At 37.4% G+C, this 23,055-nt stretch overlaps 1 protein-coding gene and 1 long non-coding RNA gene across 3 annotated transcripts in view; both read left to right on the top strand.

Annotated features, from left to right (window-relative positions):
- CFAP299 (cilia and flagella associated protein 299) overlaps window positions 1-23,055 on the top strand; it is a 609,967-nt gene that overhangs the window by 478,825 nt on the left and 108,087 nt on the right. The window lies entirely within an intron of this gene.
- Window positions 3,075-6,036, top strand: LOC309661914. The gene is made up of 2 exons (XR_014264365.1): window positions 3,075-3,855; window positions 4,172-6,036. It is a non-coding gene; the product is annotated as an uncharacterized lncRNA (long non-coding RNA).

Raw genomic sequence — 23,055 nt, 5'->3', positions numbered from 1 at the left:
ACCATCCAGATTCCCATATCCCAGCATGAAAAGCACTCAAATGAACAAATAATCACAATAAAATACCATGTGTATTATGAAGGGGGCAAATCCGTAGAAAAGTGATCAAGCCTAGTTGAAGGGAAGGATTACCCTCCAGAGGAATGAGGAGAAGATGAGGAGAGATGGATACGTGCTTTGGGCAGAGGAAATATATGTACATAGACCCAGAAGCAAAAGAGAATCTGGCACATACCAGGAATGAAAATGTTCATTATGGCCGGAAATTATGGTAGTAATCCAGGTAAGAGGTGATATAAACTGGACTAGGGTAATTGCAACAAGAGTGGATACAAGTGGACAATATTCAAGCTGATTAACAAGTGAAAGAGTCAGAAAATGGTGACTACCTATGAGAAGAACAAGGAATTAAGAATGATAATAACAGCTGACTTTTTTTTTTTTTTTTGGCTGTGCCGCACGGCTTGTGGGATTATTTTAATTCCTCAACCAGGGATCGAACCCTGGCCCACGGCAGTGAAAGCGCGGACTCAATCACTGGACCGCCAGGGAATTCCCAACAACTGAGTTTTAAAAAAGCTCATCATGGCCCAGGCATTGTATTAAGCACTTTACATAAATCATCTCACTTAATTCTCACAATACTCTATGAGGTATTTACTAATTTAGAAATGCTGGGTAACGTGTGCAGTGTTGCACAGATTGGAAATAGCAGAATTAGGGCTGCAATCAAGGACGGTTCACTCCCAAACCCATGCTCATAACCACTATCTAGGCAGTCTCTCGCCAACTGGGTAGAAGGTATGGCCATTTACTGAAGGATAATGGGAGACGGTGTATTGGGGAAGGGGGTCAAGATAATGAAAATATTTTTTAAACACTTTAATGGAAATGGATGTTATATATAATTTATTAGTTTCATGATCTAAATATCAAAAGAAGTTTTACTATTTCTCTTAAGCTAAACAGGTCAAATATTAAAAGCATTTACTAATGAACAGCCAATAGAAGTTAATTCTATTTACCCCATTGTTTCTCAGCCTAGCCGCGAGTCAGAATCACCTTTAGCATTTTTATTTTTTTAATTTTTTTAACATCTTTATTGGAGTATAATTGCTTTACAATGGTGTGTTAGTTTCTGCTTTATAACGAAGTGAATCAGCTATACATATACATATATCCCCATGTCTCTTCCCTCTTTCATCTCCCTCCCTCCCACCCTCCCACCTTTAGCATTTGTAAAATCAAGGCATATCTGGACTTCACCCCATGGAATAAATACATGAAGATGTATCTGTGTTTTTCTAAAACTTCTCAGAGATGCCAGGGCTGAGAACCGCCATTATATACAATTTATGGCAGTGTTTTTCAAAATGGGAGAGCAAGACTGCTGGCATTAGGAATTCAGGAGTACTTATTAAAAATGCAAATCCTAGGTCCCCTCCCATGCTTCTATATAGGATCTCTGGGAGTGTGGCTCAGAAACCACAGTTTAACTGGCTTCTCAAGAGACAGTTATGGGGCTTCCTTGGTGGCGTAGTGTTTGAGAACCTGCCTGCCAATGCAGGGGACACGGTTTCGAGACCTGGTCTGGGAAGATCCCACATGCCGTGGAGCCACTAGGCCCGTGAGCCACAATTACTGAGCCTGCGTGTCTGGAGCCTGTGCTCTGCAACAAGAGAGGCCACGATAATGAGAGGCCCGCGCACCGCGCTGAAGAGTGGCCCCCACTTGTCGCAACTAGAGAAAGCCCTCACACAGAAACGAAGACCCAACACAGCCATAAATAAATAAATAAATAAATAAACCCAAAGTTTAAAAAGAAAAAGAGACAGTTATGTACCATAAATTTTGACAACTAATAGTATGTGGTATTTACCTGCATTCCTATTACAGAGGTATTTTAATAATAAAAGCTATACCATTAATCTTCCAAATGTATAACTATATATTGAGGACATACCATTTTAGCATCTAATAATTCTCTGTTCCTTTTTGTTTACTTTTTAAAAGTATAATACTCCATTTCCAATCATTCCCAAATCAATCACTGTTGTGTGAAAGAGAGAACACAAATCCTTGAATCAGTAGGAACTGGTACTCCATAATGGTGTTCCAAATAATTTTACATGTCAGAACTGTACTATGCCCATTCATAATAAATCTAGGCCACGGCAAGGTTACAGGAGCTGTTTCCAAATAACGCTTCCACAGAAAACGTGTCAGATTTGTTTTTCTGTGTCAGAACAAAGAGCACAATAGGAATGGATTTTTACTCCTCTGATAATTCAAAATATTTGTTGTTTAATGCTAATGGGCTTTGAATCTCCGCAGGAATTGGCTTCCCATGTGTCTATTAGTTAGGGCTGTCATGTACAGTGATGCAGGATGTGCACTGCACAACTCCAGGGGACACCATGCATACATACTATGGTCTATGACGTGCAACATGGTGACAGCTCTCAGAGGCAGTAATTAAATCCCAAAGAAATTTTTAAATTCTAAATTAAGTCTTATTTTACTATTTTCTGTGGCATCACATTGAGAAATATGTCCTTTACTTGAAATGGGACATGTACATTTAGACTAAAATAGCTCGAAAGTACATTGGTAAATAAAAGTACGACATGTACTCACCAAAGATAAGATCATTGATAATTTGGTTTAAAAAATTATAAAAAACTGTTGCAGCTAGTCAAAAAAATTTCATACAATTTTTCAAAAATATGAAATTTTAAAGTAAAGTTTTAATTTTTACTTAATTTGGCTTTAATTTAAAATATAAAGGTTTAAGATTGTTTATTTTAATCTTGACTGCTTATGTAAACAATAAACTGCTTTTTTAATTCATTCGCAAAGCAATAGTGTTTGTTATCACAAAACCTGAGGCCCCACTTAGAGAATGTGTTTTTCTATTACAGACATATAATGATTAAGTAAATGTTTTTATCAGAGATTCAAATATTAACATTTTCACTTTACATTTACATTAGAAGCAAGAAGATAGTATGTCTCAAAATTTCAAGAAATTTGACATAATTATTACCATTTAGAGATACCTAGTTTTAAAAAATTCTTATTCTTAAAAAAAAAATCAGGCATATCTCTTTTACTCTTGATGTTTGCTTTCTTAATCTTCTAAATCCAAGTATTATAAAAGAGTCTAAACCTGAAATATTCATACCTGGAAGAGAGTATTATACTTGAACTTTTGTGAGTTTATAGTAATTATGTTTTCTTAACCATTTATTTTAATGATATTTTACTTTACTCAATTAGCATGGGATTATGCAAAACAGACTTTGCAGTATTTACTGAACATAGTAACCAAAAGTGGGTCAAATATTTCAGATAATAAAAGGCATAATTTACAAGCCCATAAACCTATTTTATGAAGTACTATCAGTTTAATTTCAGAGTGCTCTACTGAAGACAAATATATTCATGTTCTTAAACCTGAAAATATATTGAATATTGATAGTTAAAATCAACATTTGCTTATTTGGGAACTGAGAACCCATGAGACCTCCCTAACACTAATCTTGCCCTCCCCAGCTACCTGCTTCATCGTTAATTTATAGCATTAGCAACAGTTCTGCGAGGAGGGAGAGAAACACCATGTACTGGACCTACTATGTGCCACACAGTGTGTGAGGCAGGTACTTTTAGGAAATCAGGAGGGAAGGAAAAGAGGCAAAACATAAATGAGACAATTTTATTACCACTTGGCAGTTCTAATAAGCTTAATAAGGAAATACATGATATTATTGATTAAAAGTATGTTTAAGGATTTTTCTCTATATTTCATACATCCATTCATTCTCCCCCAATAGTATGACTGCTTGATTATTGGAGGTATTTTATTGTTGTTTTTTTTTTTATTATTATTTATTTATTTATTTTTGGCTGTGTTGGGTCTTCGTTTCTGTGCGAGGGCTTTCTCCAGTTGCGGCAAGCGGGGGCCACTCTTCATCGCGGTGCGCGGGCCTCTCACTATCACGGCCTCTGTTGTTGCGGAGCACAGGCTCCAGGCGCGCAGGCTCAGTAGTTGTGGCTCACGGGCCTAGTTGCTCCGCGGCATGTGGGATCTTCCCAGACCAGGGCTTGAACCCGTGTCCCCTGCATTGGCAGGCAGACGCTCAACCACTGCGCCACCAGGGAAGCCCTGGAGGTATTTTAATGAATAAATAATTTCAAATGCAAGCAAACAGTGGAACCTACCCTGCATGGAAAACTGTCTACCAGACTGTGCCTATTCTAATGAAGGAAAAAGCTTCCTTGGTAGATGTGAAATAACATATGGTCTCTCGAGCGTTAACATTACTGATACAGTGATACACAGACAACCCCATATCAACCTTCTCAGTGAATTCCAGGGATTAATTTCTGACCCAGAGTAGAGTAAGAAATGGAAGCCAGCTAAGAACATCCCAAATCAGTGGTATATTAGAGAGTAGATAGAAGTGATAAGTTTGCAAGTTCACAGTTAGAGAGGAGTAAAAAGGTAAAGCTCTTTTAGTTATTTCATACGGAAAATAGTTGCTGTTCCCTAACTGTATGTGCATCTAAAGGAGCTCAGCTTTTTGGTTTTCTGGTTTTTCTTTTGTCCTCAGAGTGCATGTATACCCCAGCTCATTCACATTACCTAGCGCTCAATAAATATTTTCTGAATGAATGAACTAGTGAGTATTTCTCATTCTCACTTGTGATTGAAGACACTTTGCCAGTGAGCTAGAGGCATCCTGAAGCAACGGGGGGCTAGATGTGCAAGAAAGGCCATAGTCTCCTCATCTGTGAAGTGCCTCCCTTACTTCGTGGGTTGCTGTAAACATTATTTGAGACCAAAAAGCTCTTTCAGAGAGAGTGCCGGGAGTCAGATAAGCCCTTAATGGTTGCAAGTATCAATTGTGTTGTTACCAGTGCTACAATGGCTGATGCTTCATGTGAGGCCGAAGTGTTCTGGAAGCTCTGAATTTTATGACTAAAAGAATTTTCACCAGTCCTGTGAAAAATGCCATTGGTATTTTGATAGGCATTTCATCGAATCTGTAGATAGCCTTGGGTAGTATGGTCATTTTAACAATATTAATTCTTCCAATCCAAGAACGCGGTATATCATTCCTTCTATTTGTGTCATCTTCAATTTCTTTCATCAGTGTCTTGTAGTTTTCTGAGTACAGGTCTTTTACCTCCTTAGGTAGGTTTATTCTTAGGTATTTTATTCTTTTTGATGCGATGGTAAATGAGACTGTTTCCTTAATTTCTCTGTCTGATATTTTGTTGTTAGCATATAGAAATGCAACAGATTTCTGTATATTAATTTTGTATCCTGCAACTTTACTGAATTCATTGATGAGCTCTAGTAGTTTTCTGATGGCCTCTTACAGTTTTACTTCTTCCTTTCCAGTTTGGATTCCTTTTGTTTCTTTTTCTCCTCTGATTGCCATGGCTAGGACTTCCAAAACTATGCTGAATAAAAGTGGTGAGAGTGGACATCCTTGTCTTATTCCTGATCTTAGAGGAAATGCTTTCAGCTTCTTGTCACTGAGTATGATGTTAGCTGTGGAACATTTTGGATGAGCCTGGAGGCTGTCATCAGTACTTACAGGAGAGACTTGCACCTCTGGACAATGGGCATCCACCTACAGAGAATAATTTCAGAGACTTCAGTGACAGACTGGCTCAAATATCTCTGCCATTCTTCTCTCATTTTGGAAATGTGTTCATTAGAACCAAAAATCATTGTTCCTTTAGCCTAAAACTTTATTCCTTTAAAATATAAAAGTTTGGCTAAAGTCTTACATACTGCCTTCTTACTTACTCCTTACTTCTCTTCACTGCCAGCCAATCACTTTTCAATTTCTGACAATGTCACCTTCAACTATTTATTGAACAGTGCTTCTCAAATTTTAATGTGCATAGAAATCAACTGAGGATTTTGTTAAAATGCAGATTTCGGTAAGACTTAGGGCCAGACATATTTCATAAACTAAATGCAACTTAGTATAGCATCCAGATTAAAAACAAACAAACAAACATTATTACTAGCACTCCAGAAATCAGCTATAGTGGGCTGAATGGTGATCCAAAAGCTATCAAGTCCTAATCCTGGAAACCTGTGAATGTTACCATATATTGTAAACTTTCTGTAGATATAATTATAGTAGATCCTTGAAATGAAACAAAATTGTCCTGAATTAAGCAAGCAGCCTCTAAATGCCATCACAAGTGTTATAAGAGAGAGACGGAGGGATTAGACACACGCAAAGAAGGCCATGTGAAGGCAGAGGCAGAGATTGGAGTGATGTAGTCACAAGCCAAGGAATTTAGTCACAAGAAGTTTAAAGAGGCAAGGAACAGATTCTCCCCCTAGAGCCTCCAGAGGAAGTGAAGACCTGCCGACACCTTTATTTGGGACTTAACAGCCTCCAGAACTGAGATTGAATTAAACATCTGTTGCTTTCAGCCACCAAGTCTATGGTAATTTTCATAGCCGCAAGAGGGAAATAAATATACCAGCTTTAATTCTTTTTTAAATGAAATATCTCTCATCCTTTGGTGCCATTAAGACTCATATACTTTTCTTAGAACACTTTTTAGGGAACCTGAACGAAATGAGTGAAAAGTCCCTGTCTGATCTCTTCATATTACTGAATGACATAACTTGCTCATTTTTTTTCCATTTTACTTTTCAATTTCAGATACAGTTACATATTTAGCATTGAGAAATTTCTGTATCTCAGTTATTGGCCCTATTTACTTAATTCTTAATTATTGTAGTTCTTAAATTGATTTAGCACTTTTACCCTCAGCCTGTGTATAATTAATGATAGGATTTGATTTTTCTAAATAAGCCCTGGTTGTAGCTAATAATTGAATAACCCCTTCTAATGTAAAAGCAAAGTAAGTAGTCTAAATTTCTTGCTGCATTGTTTTCTATGCAACTTATAACAAATTACCACAAAGTTAGAAGCTTAAAACAACACAATTTATTATCTTACAGTTTATAGTTCAAAAGTCTGACATGAGTTTTATCAGGCTAAAATCAAAGTGGCAGCAGGGCTGAGTTCCTTTCTGCAGATTTATAGAGAGAATTCGTTTTCTTATCTAGCTTCTAGAGGTTGGCCACATTCCTTGGCCCATGGCCCCCTTCCTTTCTACTCAATGCAGCAGTGTTGCGTCTATCTGATGACCCTTCTTCAAGAGTCACAGCTCCCCCCTGATCACAGTGGGAAACGTTTTCCTCTTTTCAGGACCCTTGCGAATACATTGGGTTGACCCAGATGATCCAGGCTAACCTCTCTATTTCTAGGTTCTTAACCTTAATTACATATTCAAAGTCCCTTTGCCACATAAAGCAACATATTGACAGGTTCCGGAGATTAAGACATGGATATCCTTGGGGTCCATGATCTAGCCTTTCTAGTTCCACAACCTAATTTTGATGATGTAGGAGATTTTAATATTTCATTTACTTTTAGAAAATAAAAGAGCCTTTTTGATTTTTTAATCTTAACTATTTTCTAAAGTCACTCACTTTAAGTAAAATACTTATTTAAAACATTACTCACCCAAATATTTTATCTTTGTATAGTGCTGCTAAATACGATGCCAGGCTTTCAGCCATTTTGAGAATCATTATTGTTAGAGTAGTTTTTATACTGGAATTATTATTTTTCCTAAATTAGAGATATATAATAATTTTAGTAGTACTATTTAAAATATATTGTTTAGTTACTTGTTAGATGATCTTTCTTGAAGTGAAAGACAAGAATTATCCTCTTTTTATAAATTAGCAAGCTGAGATGGAGATATTGATTTTACCAGTGCCTATCAAAAGGGAAAAAAAGAGCTAAAATGAGAGGTCACAAATATTTTACCTATAATCCTTTTTGTGGTTCTTTAAATTCCATTGTAACCAAGTTATTGATTCATTGTGTTTTTCTAACACGTTAACTGAATGTGTTGCCTAAACATTAGAGAAAACTAGCAGACTCTCATCTGCCGATTTTTTTTTAGGTATGTGGACATTTCTGCCTGTCTCAAATCCACAGATTCATCAAAATGTATTCATATCCCTCTCTTCCAATGAGCCTACCCTGATTATCCCAGTCCGCAGTGATATGGTTCTTCCAAAGATTTAAACTGTTTCTTTGGTATATTGTTCATTTGGTACATGTGAGCTGCCTTGAATTATGCATTACTTTTTCTATGGATAAGCATTTTCTTCCAAATGAATTGTGAACTACTTGGTGGCAAATGATATTCATTATGTTTCTTCATATTCCTCTTGTGCTTATCATACTGTTCTGCCCATTGTAGGTAATTATAGCACATTTGTTGGTTGGTCAGCAGTATCACATCCCCATCTTCATCATCATTATCAGCATCATCAGTAAGCATTTACTGAGAAAATGACAAGTCATTGTCTGGAACAGCAAAGAATGTCCTCAGAAATGCTTAACACATGTTTTTCTTGCATCATACACAGGAAAGGAAATACTGTCTTGTACTGGTGAATTCATGGGCCAGTTATGAGCACAAAAAGGCTGTGTGATCTAATGAACATTTTAAGGGATTAAAAAGAAATCAGGAGATCTGCCTCCTGCTTCTTCAGGCCTTCACTAGCAGACTAACTCTAGGCAAGCTAAGTTATCTTGGCCATTGTGCTGTTTCCTCATCCTGCAAAATTGCCCCTGCAGCAATTTCTTTCCTATATATACCACTAGGCTATACTGTGGGTATATTTTAAAAATAGAAGATAATTTATTTTAAAAAAGTATATTTCTCATAAAAACCAAATTCTCTTTCTTTGTCATCTTAAAATCACATTCTCAAATGGGAATTCCCAAGGGGATAAATGGTTCTTAAAAGACATTCTCTGTGGAATTCCCATTTTAAAAATCCCATGAATGTGTTTCAAGGTAATAAAAGCCCCTCCTCTGCTCTGTGGCTCCACACTAGAGCAGTTTACTTGCCTTCCTTGCTTCTGAGAGCTTGAAGTTTCTGGAAACGTCCAAGAAATGATCAAGGTCCCAGCAAGGAAAACCCCAGCCCATGCTGAAGCCTAATTTATCTGAAGTGTTATTGTTGTACCCACTCTACAGATTGTACTTATTCTACAGATGATGACACTGCCTTACAGGATTGTTGTGAGTTGCAAACGAGTAAATTTTTGTGAAAACCATTATGCAAAGACATTGTTTTTAGGTGCTTAACTCAGGAAAATTGAAAAAGTTCATCTATTAATCTATCTGCTTTGCTGATATTAATAACTTCATGTTTATTAAAAATTCACAAATCGGACATTTCAGATTTGAGTGATCCACATTCAAATTCATGTTTCTCATAATCAAAATATGTGATTTGAACTAGATGCTGTATGTTATGCTTTAATCTTCATTAATTAATCTTCATTAATAAATAGCATCAACTGGGCTTCCCTGGTGGTGCAGTGGTTGAGAATCTGCCTGCTAATGCAGGGGACACGGGTTCGAGCCCTGGTCTGGGAAGATCCCACATGCCGCAGAGCAGCTAGGCCCGTGAGCCACAATTACTGAGCCTGAACGTCTTGAGCCTGTGCTCCGTAGCGGGAGAGGCCACGAAAGTGAGAGGCCCGTGCACCGCGATGAAGAGTGGCCCCCGCTTGCCACAACTAGAGAAAGGCCTCGCACAGAAACGAAGACCCAACACAGCCATAAATAAAATGAATAAATTAATTAATTTTAAAAAATAAATAAATAAATAAATAAATAGCATCAACTATTTCTCTGGCTATGACTATCAAAAATGTTTACATGTTTGATAGCCTTAAAGTGCCTAAACAAATCATACAGACAGAAAGGACTTGGATGACTTGATATTTTAAAATGATGTAAATATAAGCAGACAAGTTGGTATTTTGTTTTAAAAGTAGATGCTGTTGGGTTATTTTGGCATAATTATCATGGTTAAAAACAAAAGTATTTTAAATGGGCAGATAACAAAGATAAACACACATTTATTATTTTTTTAATCTTGAGATCACAGTGTTGTATTTGCACATTACCCTTAAACCACATCCTGCATGTTTTGAATTTCAGAGAGTTTAGGATTAAGGGCAGTTCTTTTTATCTTATGCTTATTCTCAGAGTTTGTTTTGATTTTTTTTCCCTAGCATGATACATAAGAGTTTTAAGTTCTTTAAAGATCCTCTGGACTTATGAGCAAAGGAAGAAGAGGATCAAGATGATCTGATTTTTATTTAATATTTATTAAGCATACAAGTTATTCCAGAATTTTTGGAAAACACCAAACTAAAATAGCCTCCGAAAAAATGTTTACCTCTTAGATTTTTAGATTCAGATGTCTAATCATTCCTGCCACTTTCCTTTTACATATGAGGAAAATAAGTCACAAAATGCTTAAGTTGCTTATCTCTGGTCATATAGCTGGTTAAAGGCAGAAATTAGAAGAGCTCCTGATGCTTTCCCTCCTACCCAGTCTAGATTCTTTCCACTATCCCAAACTGCCACTCATGACAACTAAATGTTTCCAAGAAGGATAAATATGTCATTATACATTAGAATGGAGGAAGATTGACGGCAAAGATGGTGTCCTGTTCATCCATGTGCCTAGCACACAATAGCAACACTTTATAAACATACACTGAATAGTGGAGCTGCTGACCAGTGCTCATTTTGCTCTATCACATAGCAGTGGAATCAGTGTATCGTCTTTGGCTGAGGTAGGCATCTTAATTGAAGCCTAGCTGTTCAATTAGCCTCGATTTTGTGGTCTCATTGGCAATAAAGGTCACAAACTCTTCCTATGTAGAAGGAAATAACCTCTAGAGCACTGGTCTTGAAGATCTTAATGCTCAAAGTGACCATACAAACGTCCCTGTGCAAATAACATATTACAACGCCCTCAAGTTGATGTTCCAACACAGTCCCTGACTGTATTGTTCTGCTGCCCAGATGAGCAGACAAATCCACACAGGTTCAGAAATTCCTATTATAATATACTCCTTAAACAAGATTTTTAGAAACCAAGAAAGTAATTAAAATATTACAAAATTATGCTTGGTAATGTAAGGTACATCTAAGGTAGTATTACAGTTATATTTCAATCTGAATCCAAAAAATTATATTTGATCCCCAGACAACTAAAACTTGTATGACAACAAACTTCCCCAATAGAATGCTAAGATAATAATCCAGGCACATGGGTACCCTCTTTTAAAATGAGACTTTTGTCCCAAATCCCATGATGAGTGAAACTAAACCACACGAAGGATGCCTTTCTGTCTGTACTAGATTTTGTCCGAAGTGACCCAAGACACTTGAAATAGACTAAGAGGAACTTCTTGTCTCCTTTTCACCCAAGCTGTCTTCTGTAATTCTTTGTTTACCAGGCTAATGAGAAAATCTTGGCAAGAAAACAAGCCAGAGCAAACTCTTGGCTTCTAATTCTAGCTCTGTCACATATAGCTATAACTTGGGGAAATTACTTCTCTCAAGTCACAGTTTTCTAATCAGTAAAGTGGAGGTGATAAGTGTGCTTGTTTAGTGAGTTCATTGTGAGTACTAGATGAAATAATGCATGTGAAGTGTTTAGCACAGTGCATGGCCCAGTCTACACAGTGCATGACCCAGTTTGATCGTTTAATAAATATTAGATTTTAATAACAATAGCCGAAGCTTGGATGTGAGCTTAAATGGGATGTGGGAAGAGGATGCCTTTCAGCCACCTATAATCTTAGACTCAGGGTCACCTCGGGCACCTCAATAACAGTTGCCCTTTCACGTGATTCAGCCTAAGTCCTTAGGCTATGACACCAGGTATTGCCAACAGAACTTCTGAGTAATCATGAACGTTCACTAGCCTTAAGTTTTCATTTCCTTCAGACTCTTTGCAGGAGTGGGTAGTGGATAGGGTTTGAGTGTCTGGGGTGTTCTTGCTAAATCCAATCTTACTATCGTTTCTTCAACAGTAATGTAAGTTAAATCCCAATTTACTGCCTAAAACATGACTAAATAGAATTTATGGCTGTTGTGTTCATACTGGTTGCAGCGGCCTTCTAGTCCTGAAGGTTGGGACAAAGTTTTATACATCTCAGTTGTCTTTTCTGTTCCATCCTCAATTCTTATCACAGCACCGTCTGCTCCAGCCCATACTTTCTTCTCCAGGAGACCTTTTAAATTCTCCAGCGACGTCTTTAAATTAAAACTCATGGTACTCTGTTACATGAAACTACTCAGTGACTTCCTATTGCATTTTTTTCCCATCTTTATTGGAGTATAATTGCTTTACAGTGGTGTGTTAGTTTCTGCTGTATAACAAAGTGAATCAGCTATATGTATGCATATATCCCCATATCCCCTCCCTCTTGAGCCTCCCTCCCACCCTCTCTATCCCACCGCTCTAGGTCGTCACAAAGCACCGAGTTCATCTCCCTGTGCTATGCAGCTGCTTCCCACTAGCTATCTATTTTACATTTGGTATTGTCTATATGTCAGTGCTACTCTCTCACTTCGTCCCAGCCTCCCCAGTGAGGTGGATGGACCTAGAGTCTGTCATACAGAGTGAAGTAAGTCAGAATGAGCAAAAGAAATACCGTATGCTAACGCATATATGTGGAATCTAGAAAAATGGTACTGATGAACCTAGTGGCAGGGCAGGAATAAAGACGCAGACCTATCGCATTTAAATCAAATTGAAAACCATTCTTAGAGCCCACTTAGCCTACAAAATTTGGGTCCTACTTAATCCTAAAATTTATCTCATGTCATCCCTTCCCCACCCACTTCTCTGTTCTCACAGTAATCCAGACACAATGACCTTCTTTCTATTTTTTTGAACAAGCCAGGCGATTTCCTGTAAGAGGACCATTGCATTTGCTATTCCTTCTGCCTGGTATGTTATTACCTAGCATCTTCCCATGGCTTTTTTATTATTCAAGTTTCAGTTAAAACATTTCCTTCTCAGAGAGGCCTGATTCAACCTCACTATCTAAAGTAGCTAGGTCCTTTCCAATTAATATCAACTTCATTGTTCTCACAGCACAGTATCTATACCTACAATTATTTGTTTACATATTTATGATTCTTCTTTCTCTACTGAAAAGCATTGTAGTGAGAGCAGGGACCTTATCTTATTCAGCATTTATTATCAGTGTTTAGAACAGTGATTTGCTTATGGATTCTCAATAAATATTCATTAAACGTGAGAATGAATGAATGAATGACCTGAAATCTTTCTTTGGTAGTAGTCTCGTCTCCACTGACTCCCCGTCCCATACCTCTGAAATGTATTCAGCATTGAGTAATATTGTTTAGGACTTTGCTACTTTTATATCAGTTAGCTTTTACCTAATCCCTTTAACTCTCCGCATCAGGGGTCCCCAACCCCCTGGCCTGTTAGGAACCGGGCCGCACAGCAGGAGGTGAGCAGTGGGTGAGTGAGCAAAGCTTCATCTGCCGCCCCCCCATCGCTCGCTTGCTTTACCGCCTGGACCATCCCCCCCATCGCTCGCATTACTGCCCGAACCATCGCTCGTGTTACCGCCTGAACCACCCTGCCTCCCACCATCCGTGGAAAAATTGTCTTCCACAAAACCGGTCCCTGGTGCCAAAAAGGTTGGGGACCGCTGGTCCACATGGTCACCCTGCATTTCACATTCCAGGTAATGCTGCACAGGCTTCCTTTGTTCATTTGCTTACTGATTGCTGGGTGGGGCACCATCACCTCTCTTTGGGGGCTGAGGACGGAGAGGTGGACACTTACTAAACCCTTGGATAAGCCCTTGTTTCCTACAGAAGGTACTCACTTCCAGGCAATGTTGATTGGCAATATCCTTTAGACCATGCACAATCTTGTATAGAAGGCAAAGTATGGCAGCGTGAGTTTTTACAATCCCACCATGTTCCTAATTTATACATAGGGTTGAGGACATCTTACTAGAGAATGTGCTCATTGTCATAGCAACAATTTACAACTAATTTTGAGACATTCTTTCATGCTTCCTGGGATGTAGTCTGGTGTTGAAGAGAGCAGACTTGAGTTTGGAAACCTTCATTCAGAGTTCCAACTTGGCCATTTACTAGCTGTGAGTCCTTGGGAAAAATATAATATTTTTCTTATGTGATTAAAAAAATGAAAATAGAAGTGCCTAACTTACTTAGTAGAAATGCAAGTAAAGCCCCTGTCACATAGAGGACTATCAATAAATTGTGACTCTTATACTTCTCACCATCAAGTGTGCATATGACCCATGCCCATTTTGAGGTTAACATTTGGAAAGTGGGTAGAAGAAAGATATTTTTCTTCTCTCTTTTTTTCAGTTATGCATTTAATCAATAAACATTATCGTATGTCTTCTCTGTGCTGGGCATGAGGCTTGACGGTGGAGGAACAAAGGTACATGGTGGTAACATCCCTGTTCACAAGCAGCTTACAGTCTAACAGGGGGACAGTCAAGAGACCAATAAGATACAGTATGATAGTTGAGAGGAGAGCTAAGAAATGGGTTCTGTGGGGATACTGCATAGGGGCAGGGGGGTGGGTCCACAAAATCCTTCAAGAAAATGAGTTCTAAGAATAAGAGAAAATGCCCAGATGGTAAAGGAGAAGAAGTTCCTTCCAGATTTCCATATGGAGAAGTTGCCTGTCTTCTTCATTAGACTGTGAACTCCATGAGGTCAGGTTCTTATTTCATTCAGTATTGTATCTCCAGCACCTAGGACAGCGCCCGGTGCACACTGGTCTTTCAATAAGTATATTTGAATGAACCCCTCCAAAGCAAAGTATGATTAACTCTGTTCAGAAGCCTATATTAAAAGATATAGATGAGTTTTTTAACTTCGAATTGTATGGAGACAATGAAAAAAATTTTTGAGGTTGACAGAATCCAGTCTATAATGAGAATGATAAATAATTTACTACACATTCATATTCAATGAATTATAAAACCTCACTATATAATGAGTTCAGGTATCAATTTATAGTTTCTCCTCACTAAGGAAGTGGTTTTAACCCACAACTAGTCTTGTTAATTGAAGAGACTATGTTCTGGCTTTGTCATATCTTCATTGTCAGGATGCAGTTATCCCACTGGGATGACCACGTTCTGTCAGCCTCTCTTATTTCTGATTTCTCAGTCTTCGATCATGCCTGAAGCCCTTTGATCCAAACCAATAACACCATGCAAAATTCTAAGTGCCCGTCAGCTTGCTAAAAAGAATCTATATGTGATGTCATAGTCATTTTTCTCTTATTCCCAGATTGTCTCTTATTCTCCTAAGCAATTGTATTATCCCTGCAAAATGAATGTTCCATCAATGTTAATGGTGGAAAGGAAGTAAAAATCCCTTTGTTCATAAGAATCACTTTGTTTTTGGAATCTGAATTGAAAATGAAACCTCCCTTCCTGCCTGCCACCCCACGAGCATAGCAGAGGCTTCCAGCATTATCACTAACTATTCCACATACATTGGTTTTGTTTCTTCATAGCCTCTTCCATTCTTCTCTCCACCATACTCTCTACCTAAGGAGGCTGCTTCTATGGGGTACACGCATGGTATCAGGGATCTGGACCCAGTTAGATTTGGCCAATATGAGGCTCCAGCAGGAAGGTATTTATTCCCTTGATCCTCCTTCTGTGAGATTACCTATAGCTATCTATGTCCTTTGACATCAGTTATCTGCTCTTCTCCAGCATGCTCTCAGCCTGTGCATCTCTCCTTCCCTCTTGGGTTCTGATAAACTCTCCCACTTGGGGATGAGGGAGAGGCCTGTGGTAGGGATAGTGTCAGTTGCAGTACTAGTAGCCTTGGCTTCATGCAGTATCCCTTGTGATGACCCTATATGCCATCCATTAATCCCTGCGTACATACACAAATGTTGCCATTGTTTTCTGTTGGAATTCTGACTGACACACTAACCATATAAGCCTGGGCCCTAGCGTCTCCTCTTGCTTTAGTTTTCTTATCTGTAAAATAGGATTAATAATGTTACCTACATTATGGGACTTGTGTTAGGATTAAATGAGAGAAATTTTGGCATTTAGTAAACACTCTTTAAAAGTTAGCTCTTAGCACTAGTATTATTTTGTTACGTGGTGACACTTTCTGTGAAGCATGATTAAGTAAATAGCACGAGGGCAGTTTATCTTGTTGGGCTTTGTTTAATCACCTCAAATCCAAAACCATGTTGGTTATACACCTTCTTTGAACCAAGGGCCAGGGGAGATATTAAGCATACAAAGTTAGATAAAGATATAGTCTCCAGTCTCCACGGACCTTGAACACTACAATATAAAATAGTAAGTGCAAAAAAAATATTTTTAAAACTGTTATGGGAGCTCAGGTAACAAGCAGAGGAAATTCCCAAGATGCTTCTGTTTTCAGAGGGAAAGATCATTGAATGTGAGGGGAAAAAAAGGGTATTGTTGAAAGTTTGAGGAGAGAAGATATAAAAAAATGAGAGTGTGGGAGAGAGGAAGAGCTTATCATAGACAATTATTATGCAAGTGTTATAGGTCCAAAGGAGTTTATGGTCATTAATATTTGTGAGAAGAGTCATTATAGTTTTCTTTTTTTCTTGCCAAACTCAGTCATAGCTATGCAAAAACAATAAAAGGAAAGTTAGGTCGAAACCGTGCTGGAATTTTTTCAATGAGTGTAACAGGATATGTGCAAGGAATTTGAAGAGGTATGCAAGTGAACAATTATGATGCTCTACCATGGAATCTTAACTGTATAAAGCGGAAAGCGAGTATATAAAGAGGGTAGTAAACATTGAAACATGGTAGTTTAATGGATCAGCAGTTCCAAAGATCTGATAGGGCTTCCAGATTATGTGAGCTAGAAAAAGAGGAGGTGGAGGTTCAGAGAGTGGTATGTTTGGAGAAAAGATTTTGGAATCGTGTGGTTAAAGAAGAGTAGACATTCATTATAGAAAATTTAGAAAATATCGTGCTATAGAAAAACATATACACTATACGCATACACATTTGTGTGTAAGGGTGTGTTTCTGAAGTCATTACTTTCCATTATCCATCTATCACTGTACCAATGATATAAGATTTAATTATTGTAACTTCATATCTAATAATGCAAGTTCTGCTGTTTATTCTTCCTTTTCAAAATTATCTTAGATAATGTTAGCCACGATCTTCAAGGTAAAATTCTAAGGAATCAAAAGTACCCCATTGGTGTTTTGCTTAAAATTTTAATACATTTATTTTATAATAATATATATCCTTCAGCAATGTAGCCTCTTTGTTTAGTTTTTATGTTATTTTAGAAGAGTTTTTCATAAAAAATGTTTGGAAGAACGTTATAATTTTTAAAAAGCATAATGCAAATAAAGATTGCATGAACAATAGCTAATAGGTTATTTCTAGTGTGAAACCAAGCTATTATTTTTTTGTATAGATATTTTGTACTGGTTTCAGTTAGCTGTCTCTGATTTTCTAAGTAAATTATCAGTCTATATACAAATATGATATTTTTTCTCCTTTCCAGTATTTAGAGCTTATGTATACTTTTAATATTATTTTCATTCATTAAAATTTCCAGAACGTTTTGGATACTAACAGTGAGATCAGACGTTCCTAAGTTCTTAACCTCACTGGTAATGCAAAGAAAAACCTTTTTAAATATGGACATTTTTGTAAGCTGGGAGAGAAAAAAAATTAATCAAGTCAATGATTCCCTTCAGAAATCAAATCTCCAACTGTCGAAAAATGAGCAAAACTCTTAGGTTCTTTATGATAAATACTTATAGAATGCAAAAAATAGCCACCATTCTTCACTTTGTCTTTTATCCATGCCCCTTTGCAATGACACTTGGCAAGTGCTCCCATCAAGAAGAGAAGTCACTCTGCCTGCCTCTTGAATCTCAGCTGGCTTGTGGCCTGCTTTGTGCAACAGGATGTGGAAGGAAAAGTCTGCTGGTTCTGAGAATAAGCCTCCAACAGGGAGGACAAAAGCTGTCTTTCACATAACCCTGAGAAGTGTGTGAATAGTGAAAAGATATGTCTAATTGCAAATGAATAAGAAGATATAGAATTTTGAAATAATTATCAGCATAAAAAATTTGTAAAATAACTTGTATCAGAGAAATTTATAATGACAGACCTTTTGAAATGTTAGAAAACAATTGCTTGTCCAAAGTTAGACTCCATTTGCAAAATCATTTCTCTTCCAAAACAAAACAATTCCCTAAAACTAATGATTCATAAAGGCATTCCAGAGTCTTAGAATTCTAGGAGATAAAATTATTTCTTCATTTGTCTTTATCAGGGGGCATGCTGACAGTCTCAGGGGGGGAGTCACCAGTACTTAGCTTGTCTGACAGCTTTCATACCCTGAAATGGATGTTTCAGTTTTTGTGCAGCAACATACTGCTTAGTGCGCTTTTTGTTTAACTGACTTTGGCTTCATGGTTGAAAAAGTCCCATTTCGATGTATCAGGTTTATGCCTCCTCATTAGTGTTTGGCAAGAGAAATCAGGCAACACATGTACTCAGCTCATAACAAGTTTATGAATTTGTATTTTAATCCACTTCTGGGAAAAGACAAGCAGCCAGAGATCCAAATGATATATTAATGGTCTAAATTGTACTTTAATTCATCTTTTTCCAACACATGAGAAGTAATGAGGACCTAACTAAGCATTCCATAAGTCTTTTGATTCACACTTGAGGTCACAGACCATCTCAGTAAAATCTCAGGTTCCACATGCTCCTTGGTGTCTGACCCCCCACTTCAATATCAGGAATGCCTGTATCTTGATATTGATCAATAGCTTGTTCTTGTGCTTTTCATTGTTGTTTTTGTTACTTAAAAAAAATTTGTGTCTTTTGCTTAGGTTGCAAATAAATGTAGACCATTATTCATGGTGTTTCAAATGAGTATCATTTGATTTACTGAAATACTTGTGTTGGTTGTAACTTTAATTATTCTAGAAAAGATTAAAGGGCCTTATCTAAGGACAATGAGCATTTTGGAAGTTTTCCTTTTACAAACATAACATCATCATTTAGAAGAGCCCTTCGATATATAAAGTATAGAGTTTTCATGTGTCTTTTGGGAAATTAACTGTGATTAAAAAGTTATTAGAATGAATAAGACCATATATTGTATGATTCCATTTATATGAAAAAAAAATCCAGAAAAGGAAAGTCTATAGAGATACAAATTAGATTAGTGATTGCCTGGGACTGGGGGTGGCAACAGGGATAACTGCAAATGGGCACAAGGGATCTCTTTGGGGTGATGAAAATATTCTAAAGCTACATTGTGTTGCACAGCTCTAGAAATGTACTAAAAGTCATTGAATTATACACTTAAAACTTTAGGATGAATTTTATGTTACGTAAACTATACCTCAATAAAGCTATTATATTTTTTAAAAGAAAAAGAAAGGTTAGTAGAGGAGTTTAAAACAATTATTTATAACGTTTTCTAATTCCTACTGAAACGACAGAGATATCCAAATAAGAAAGCTTTCAATTACTAAAATATGTCACACTCAAGCTGAAATAAACCTGATTCTTCAAAGGGGCTCCGTTAACCTATTATATCCATTCTGGATGCCAGAATCATGATTTTACTGTCAATTAGGCCCATCCTGTATAATACCTGGGAAGATTGTTTAAATTTTAACTTCAAAATACATCCAAAGTTTTAACTGAGGATGACTAAATTTAACAAATGAATTGAACCATGTACTGCAACCTAAACATAATACAATACTTAGGTAATGGAATTCTGATATGATCGTTCCATTTCCTTATCCCAAAGGAATTGACAAAACTCTTAACACAGTACAACTACAATAGTGACAATATAGTAAAATTTTTTTTAAGCAATAGGTAATATTTACTGAGGTTTTGTCATGTACTAGGCATTGTTATGTGCTTAGCAAAAATAGTCTTATTTAATTCACACAGCAACCCTAAGAGGCAGGTGTTATGACCATTTTGTAATAGAGGAAACTGAATCTTAAAAAGGATAACTAACTTACCAATGTCACAAAGTAAGTAGGTGGCAGGGTCAGCATTTGGATCCAGGTCTGTGTGTCCACTGCATGGTGGTTAGGAGCATGGGCTTCATGGGAAGTAGGTGTGTGAGTGTGTGTGCCCCACTCTCTAGCTGCATGTCCTTTGGGAGGTTCCTCAAACTCTCAATGCTTTGAGGTCCTACATTTATAAAATGAGGATAATAATGCTATCTAGCCATTATATATATATATATTTTAGAGAATTAAATAAGATGATAAGTATAAAGCTAATATTTTGCTCAAAACATAGTGGGTTCTTAATAGATGATAGATAGTAGTATTAATGGTAGGAGTAATTAATATTCACGTTGGAGGAAAATACACATTTTATAAATGAACACATTAAATTAATTAATCAAGAGCATTAGTTAACTTCATTCTAATTCTCTAACTACCTCTCACCTCTTCTATCTCACTGTTTTTCTACTACCCTACACTGTGCTTTTTAAAAAAATTTATTTATTTATTTATTTATTTATTTTTGGCTGTGTTGGGTCTTCGTTGCTGCGTGCGGTCTTTCTCTAGTTGCAGCGAGCGGGGAGCTACTCTTCGCTGCGGTGCGCGGGCTTCTCATTGCGGTGGCTCATCTTTGTTGCAGAGCACGGGCTCTAGGCACACAGGCTTCAGTAGTCGTGGCACGTGGACTCAGTAGTTATGAGTTGCGGGCTCTAGAGCGCAGGCTCAGAAGTTGTGGCACACGGGCTTAGTTGCTCTAAGCATGTGGGATCTTCCCGGACCGGGGCTCGAGCCCATATCCCCTGCATTGGCAGGCAGATTCTTAACCACTGCGCCACCAGGGAAGTCCCTACACTGTGCTTTTTTTTATTTTTTTTTTTAATTTATTTTTGGCTGTGTTGGGTCTTCGTTTCTGTGCGAGGGCTTTCTCTAGTTGCGGCAAGCGGGGGCCGCTCTTCATCGCAGTGTGCGGGCCTGTCACTATCGTGACCTCTCTTGTTGCGGAGCATAGGCTCCAGAAACGCAGGCTCAGTAGTTGTGGATCACGGGCCCAGTTGCTCCGCGGCATATGGGATCTTCCCAGACGAGGGCTCGAACCCGTGTCCCCTGCATTGGCAGGTGGATTCTCAACCACTGCACCACCAGGGAAGCCCCACTGTGCTTTTTTAATGATGCATTTCTAAAGTTAAGTTTGTAATTTCCTGACTATCACCAATTAGTACTATACATCAACAGTTCTAATCAGATTTTTTAAATAATTTCATAAAGCATGTTGTTCATTAGGAAGATTTTTCATTTTAGCAATTTTTTTTAAAATTTTACTAAAAAGTTTTTTTAAAAATATACTTTTACACATATGTAACCATACTTGGAAAGATATGAATAAAGTAATTTTCATTTGATCTGTACACATTTTTGTGAAAACAGCTCCTTCTGATTATTTTCCTAGGTCTAAAATTATATAAATTTTAGTTGAACATTTTGTTTTTATTGAAAATAAAAGGAATCATTGATACAATGATCACCAGAATTCCTGTTGGGAAAGAAACAGTATTTGCATGTTGTTTACAAATTGGGTCAATAGGGCAGAAGGTAAGGCTTTGACAGCACCTAAATGTGAATTTAGCAGTTTCATGCAAGACAAAAGGAAGAGATTATTCTGTTACTCTGTAGAGTGGAAAGACAAACAGGTAGAAGGGAGAGGGTGCAAGAAGACTTAACCACAATATTATATCAGCTTCAGGTGTACCACATAGTAATTCCATATTTTTTTTTTAACATTTATTTATTTATTTATGGCTGTGTTGGGTCTTCATTTCTGTGCGAGGGCTTTCTCCAGTTGTGGCAAGTGGGGGCCACTCTTCATCGCGGTGCGCGGGCCTCTCATTATCGTGGCCTCTCCCGTTGCGGAGCACAGGCTCCAGACGCGCAGGCTCAGCAATTGTGGCTCACGGGCCCAGTTGCTCCGCGGCACGTGGGATCCTCCCAGACCAGGGCTCGAACCCGTGACCCCTGCATTGGCAGGCAGACTCTCAACCACTGCGCCACCAGGGAAGCCAGTAATTCCATATTTTTATAGATTATACTCCATACAAAGTCATAACAAAACATTGACTATGTTCCCTGTGCTGTATATTACATCCTTGTAATTTATTTATTTTATACCTAGTGGTTTATACTTCTTAATCCCCTTCATCTATTTTGCCCCTCCCCCACCCCACTGCCCTCTGGTAACCACTAGTTTATTCTCTGTATCTGTGAGTCTGTTTCTGGTTTTTGTTATGTTTGTTTTATTTTTTAGATTTCACATGTAAGTGAAAATATACAGAATCAGTCAGCTATACTTCAATAAAAAAGAAAAAGAAAAAAGAAAGAGGAGGCTTAACTAACTAAATGCTTAGGTCCAAGCAGGATTTTGGCCTCTTGTTTATTTTGGTGTGTTTTGTTTTGTTTTGGGGGGTGTTCAGTTTGGTTTGGTGTGGAGACTTGCTGGATTTTGCAGGAACCTACTTAAGGCCATACGACTTATGAATATAGAGAGGCATTAAGAGTTTGAACAACCCACCCAAAGACACATAATGAACATGGTGGGAATCACACTTATACCCAGTTTGGCCTTACTTGAAGTTATCTAGCTTCAGAAAACCCCCAAATCTCAGGATTCACAAAAATCACAGAGCAGGCACTTAACTCTCACAAGACTAGAGAAGTAAAATTTGAAATTTATTCAGATTTCCATGGACAGAGGGCTTTAACACACATGGGAAGGATATATATATATAATAATGTAAAATAGTGAAATTATGGTCAAATATATATCATTTTAGACAATCAGTCATTTTATCCACAAGAACATTAAAGACTAAAGATGTTTAGGTACTTGACTAAGTTAAAAACTGAACGGTCAAGCTTGTATTTTCTAATTCTTTACAATCTATATTTATTCTATAATATTTAAGTATTTATTCTCTTGGATCTAGAACTTAATGAGAGAGATAAATTTACCACAGTGATGATGACTTATTCTACAGTTCTATCAATTTTTGCTTT

Source organism: Balaenoptera physalus (genome assembly GCF_965194825.1).
Source record: "Balaenoptera physalus genome assembly, chromosome: 5".
NCBI classification, from domain to species: Eukaryota; Metazoa; Chordata; class Mammalia; order Artiodactyla; family Balaenopteridae; genus Balaenoptera; species Balaenoptera physalus.
Note: the sequence above shows the minus strand (reverse complement) of the source record. Positions and strands in the feature narration are given on the sequence as shown.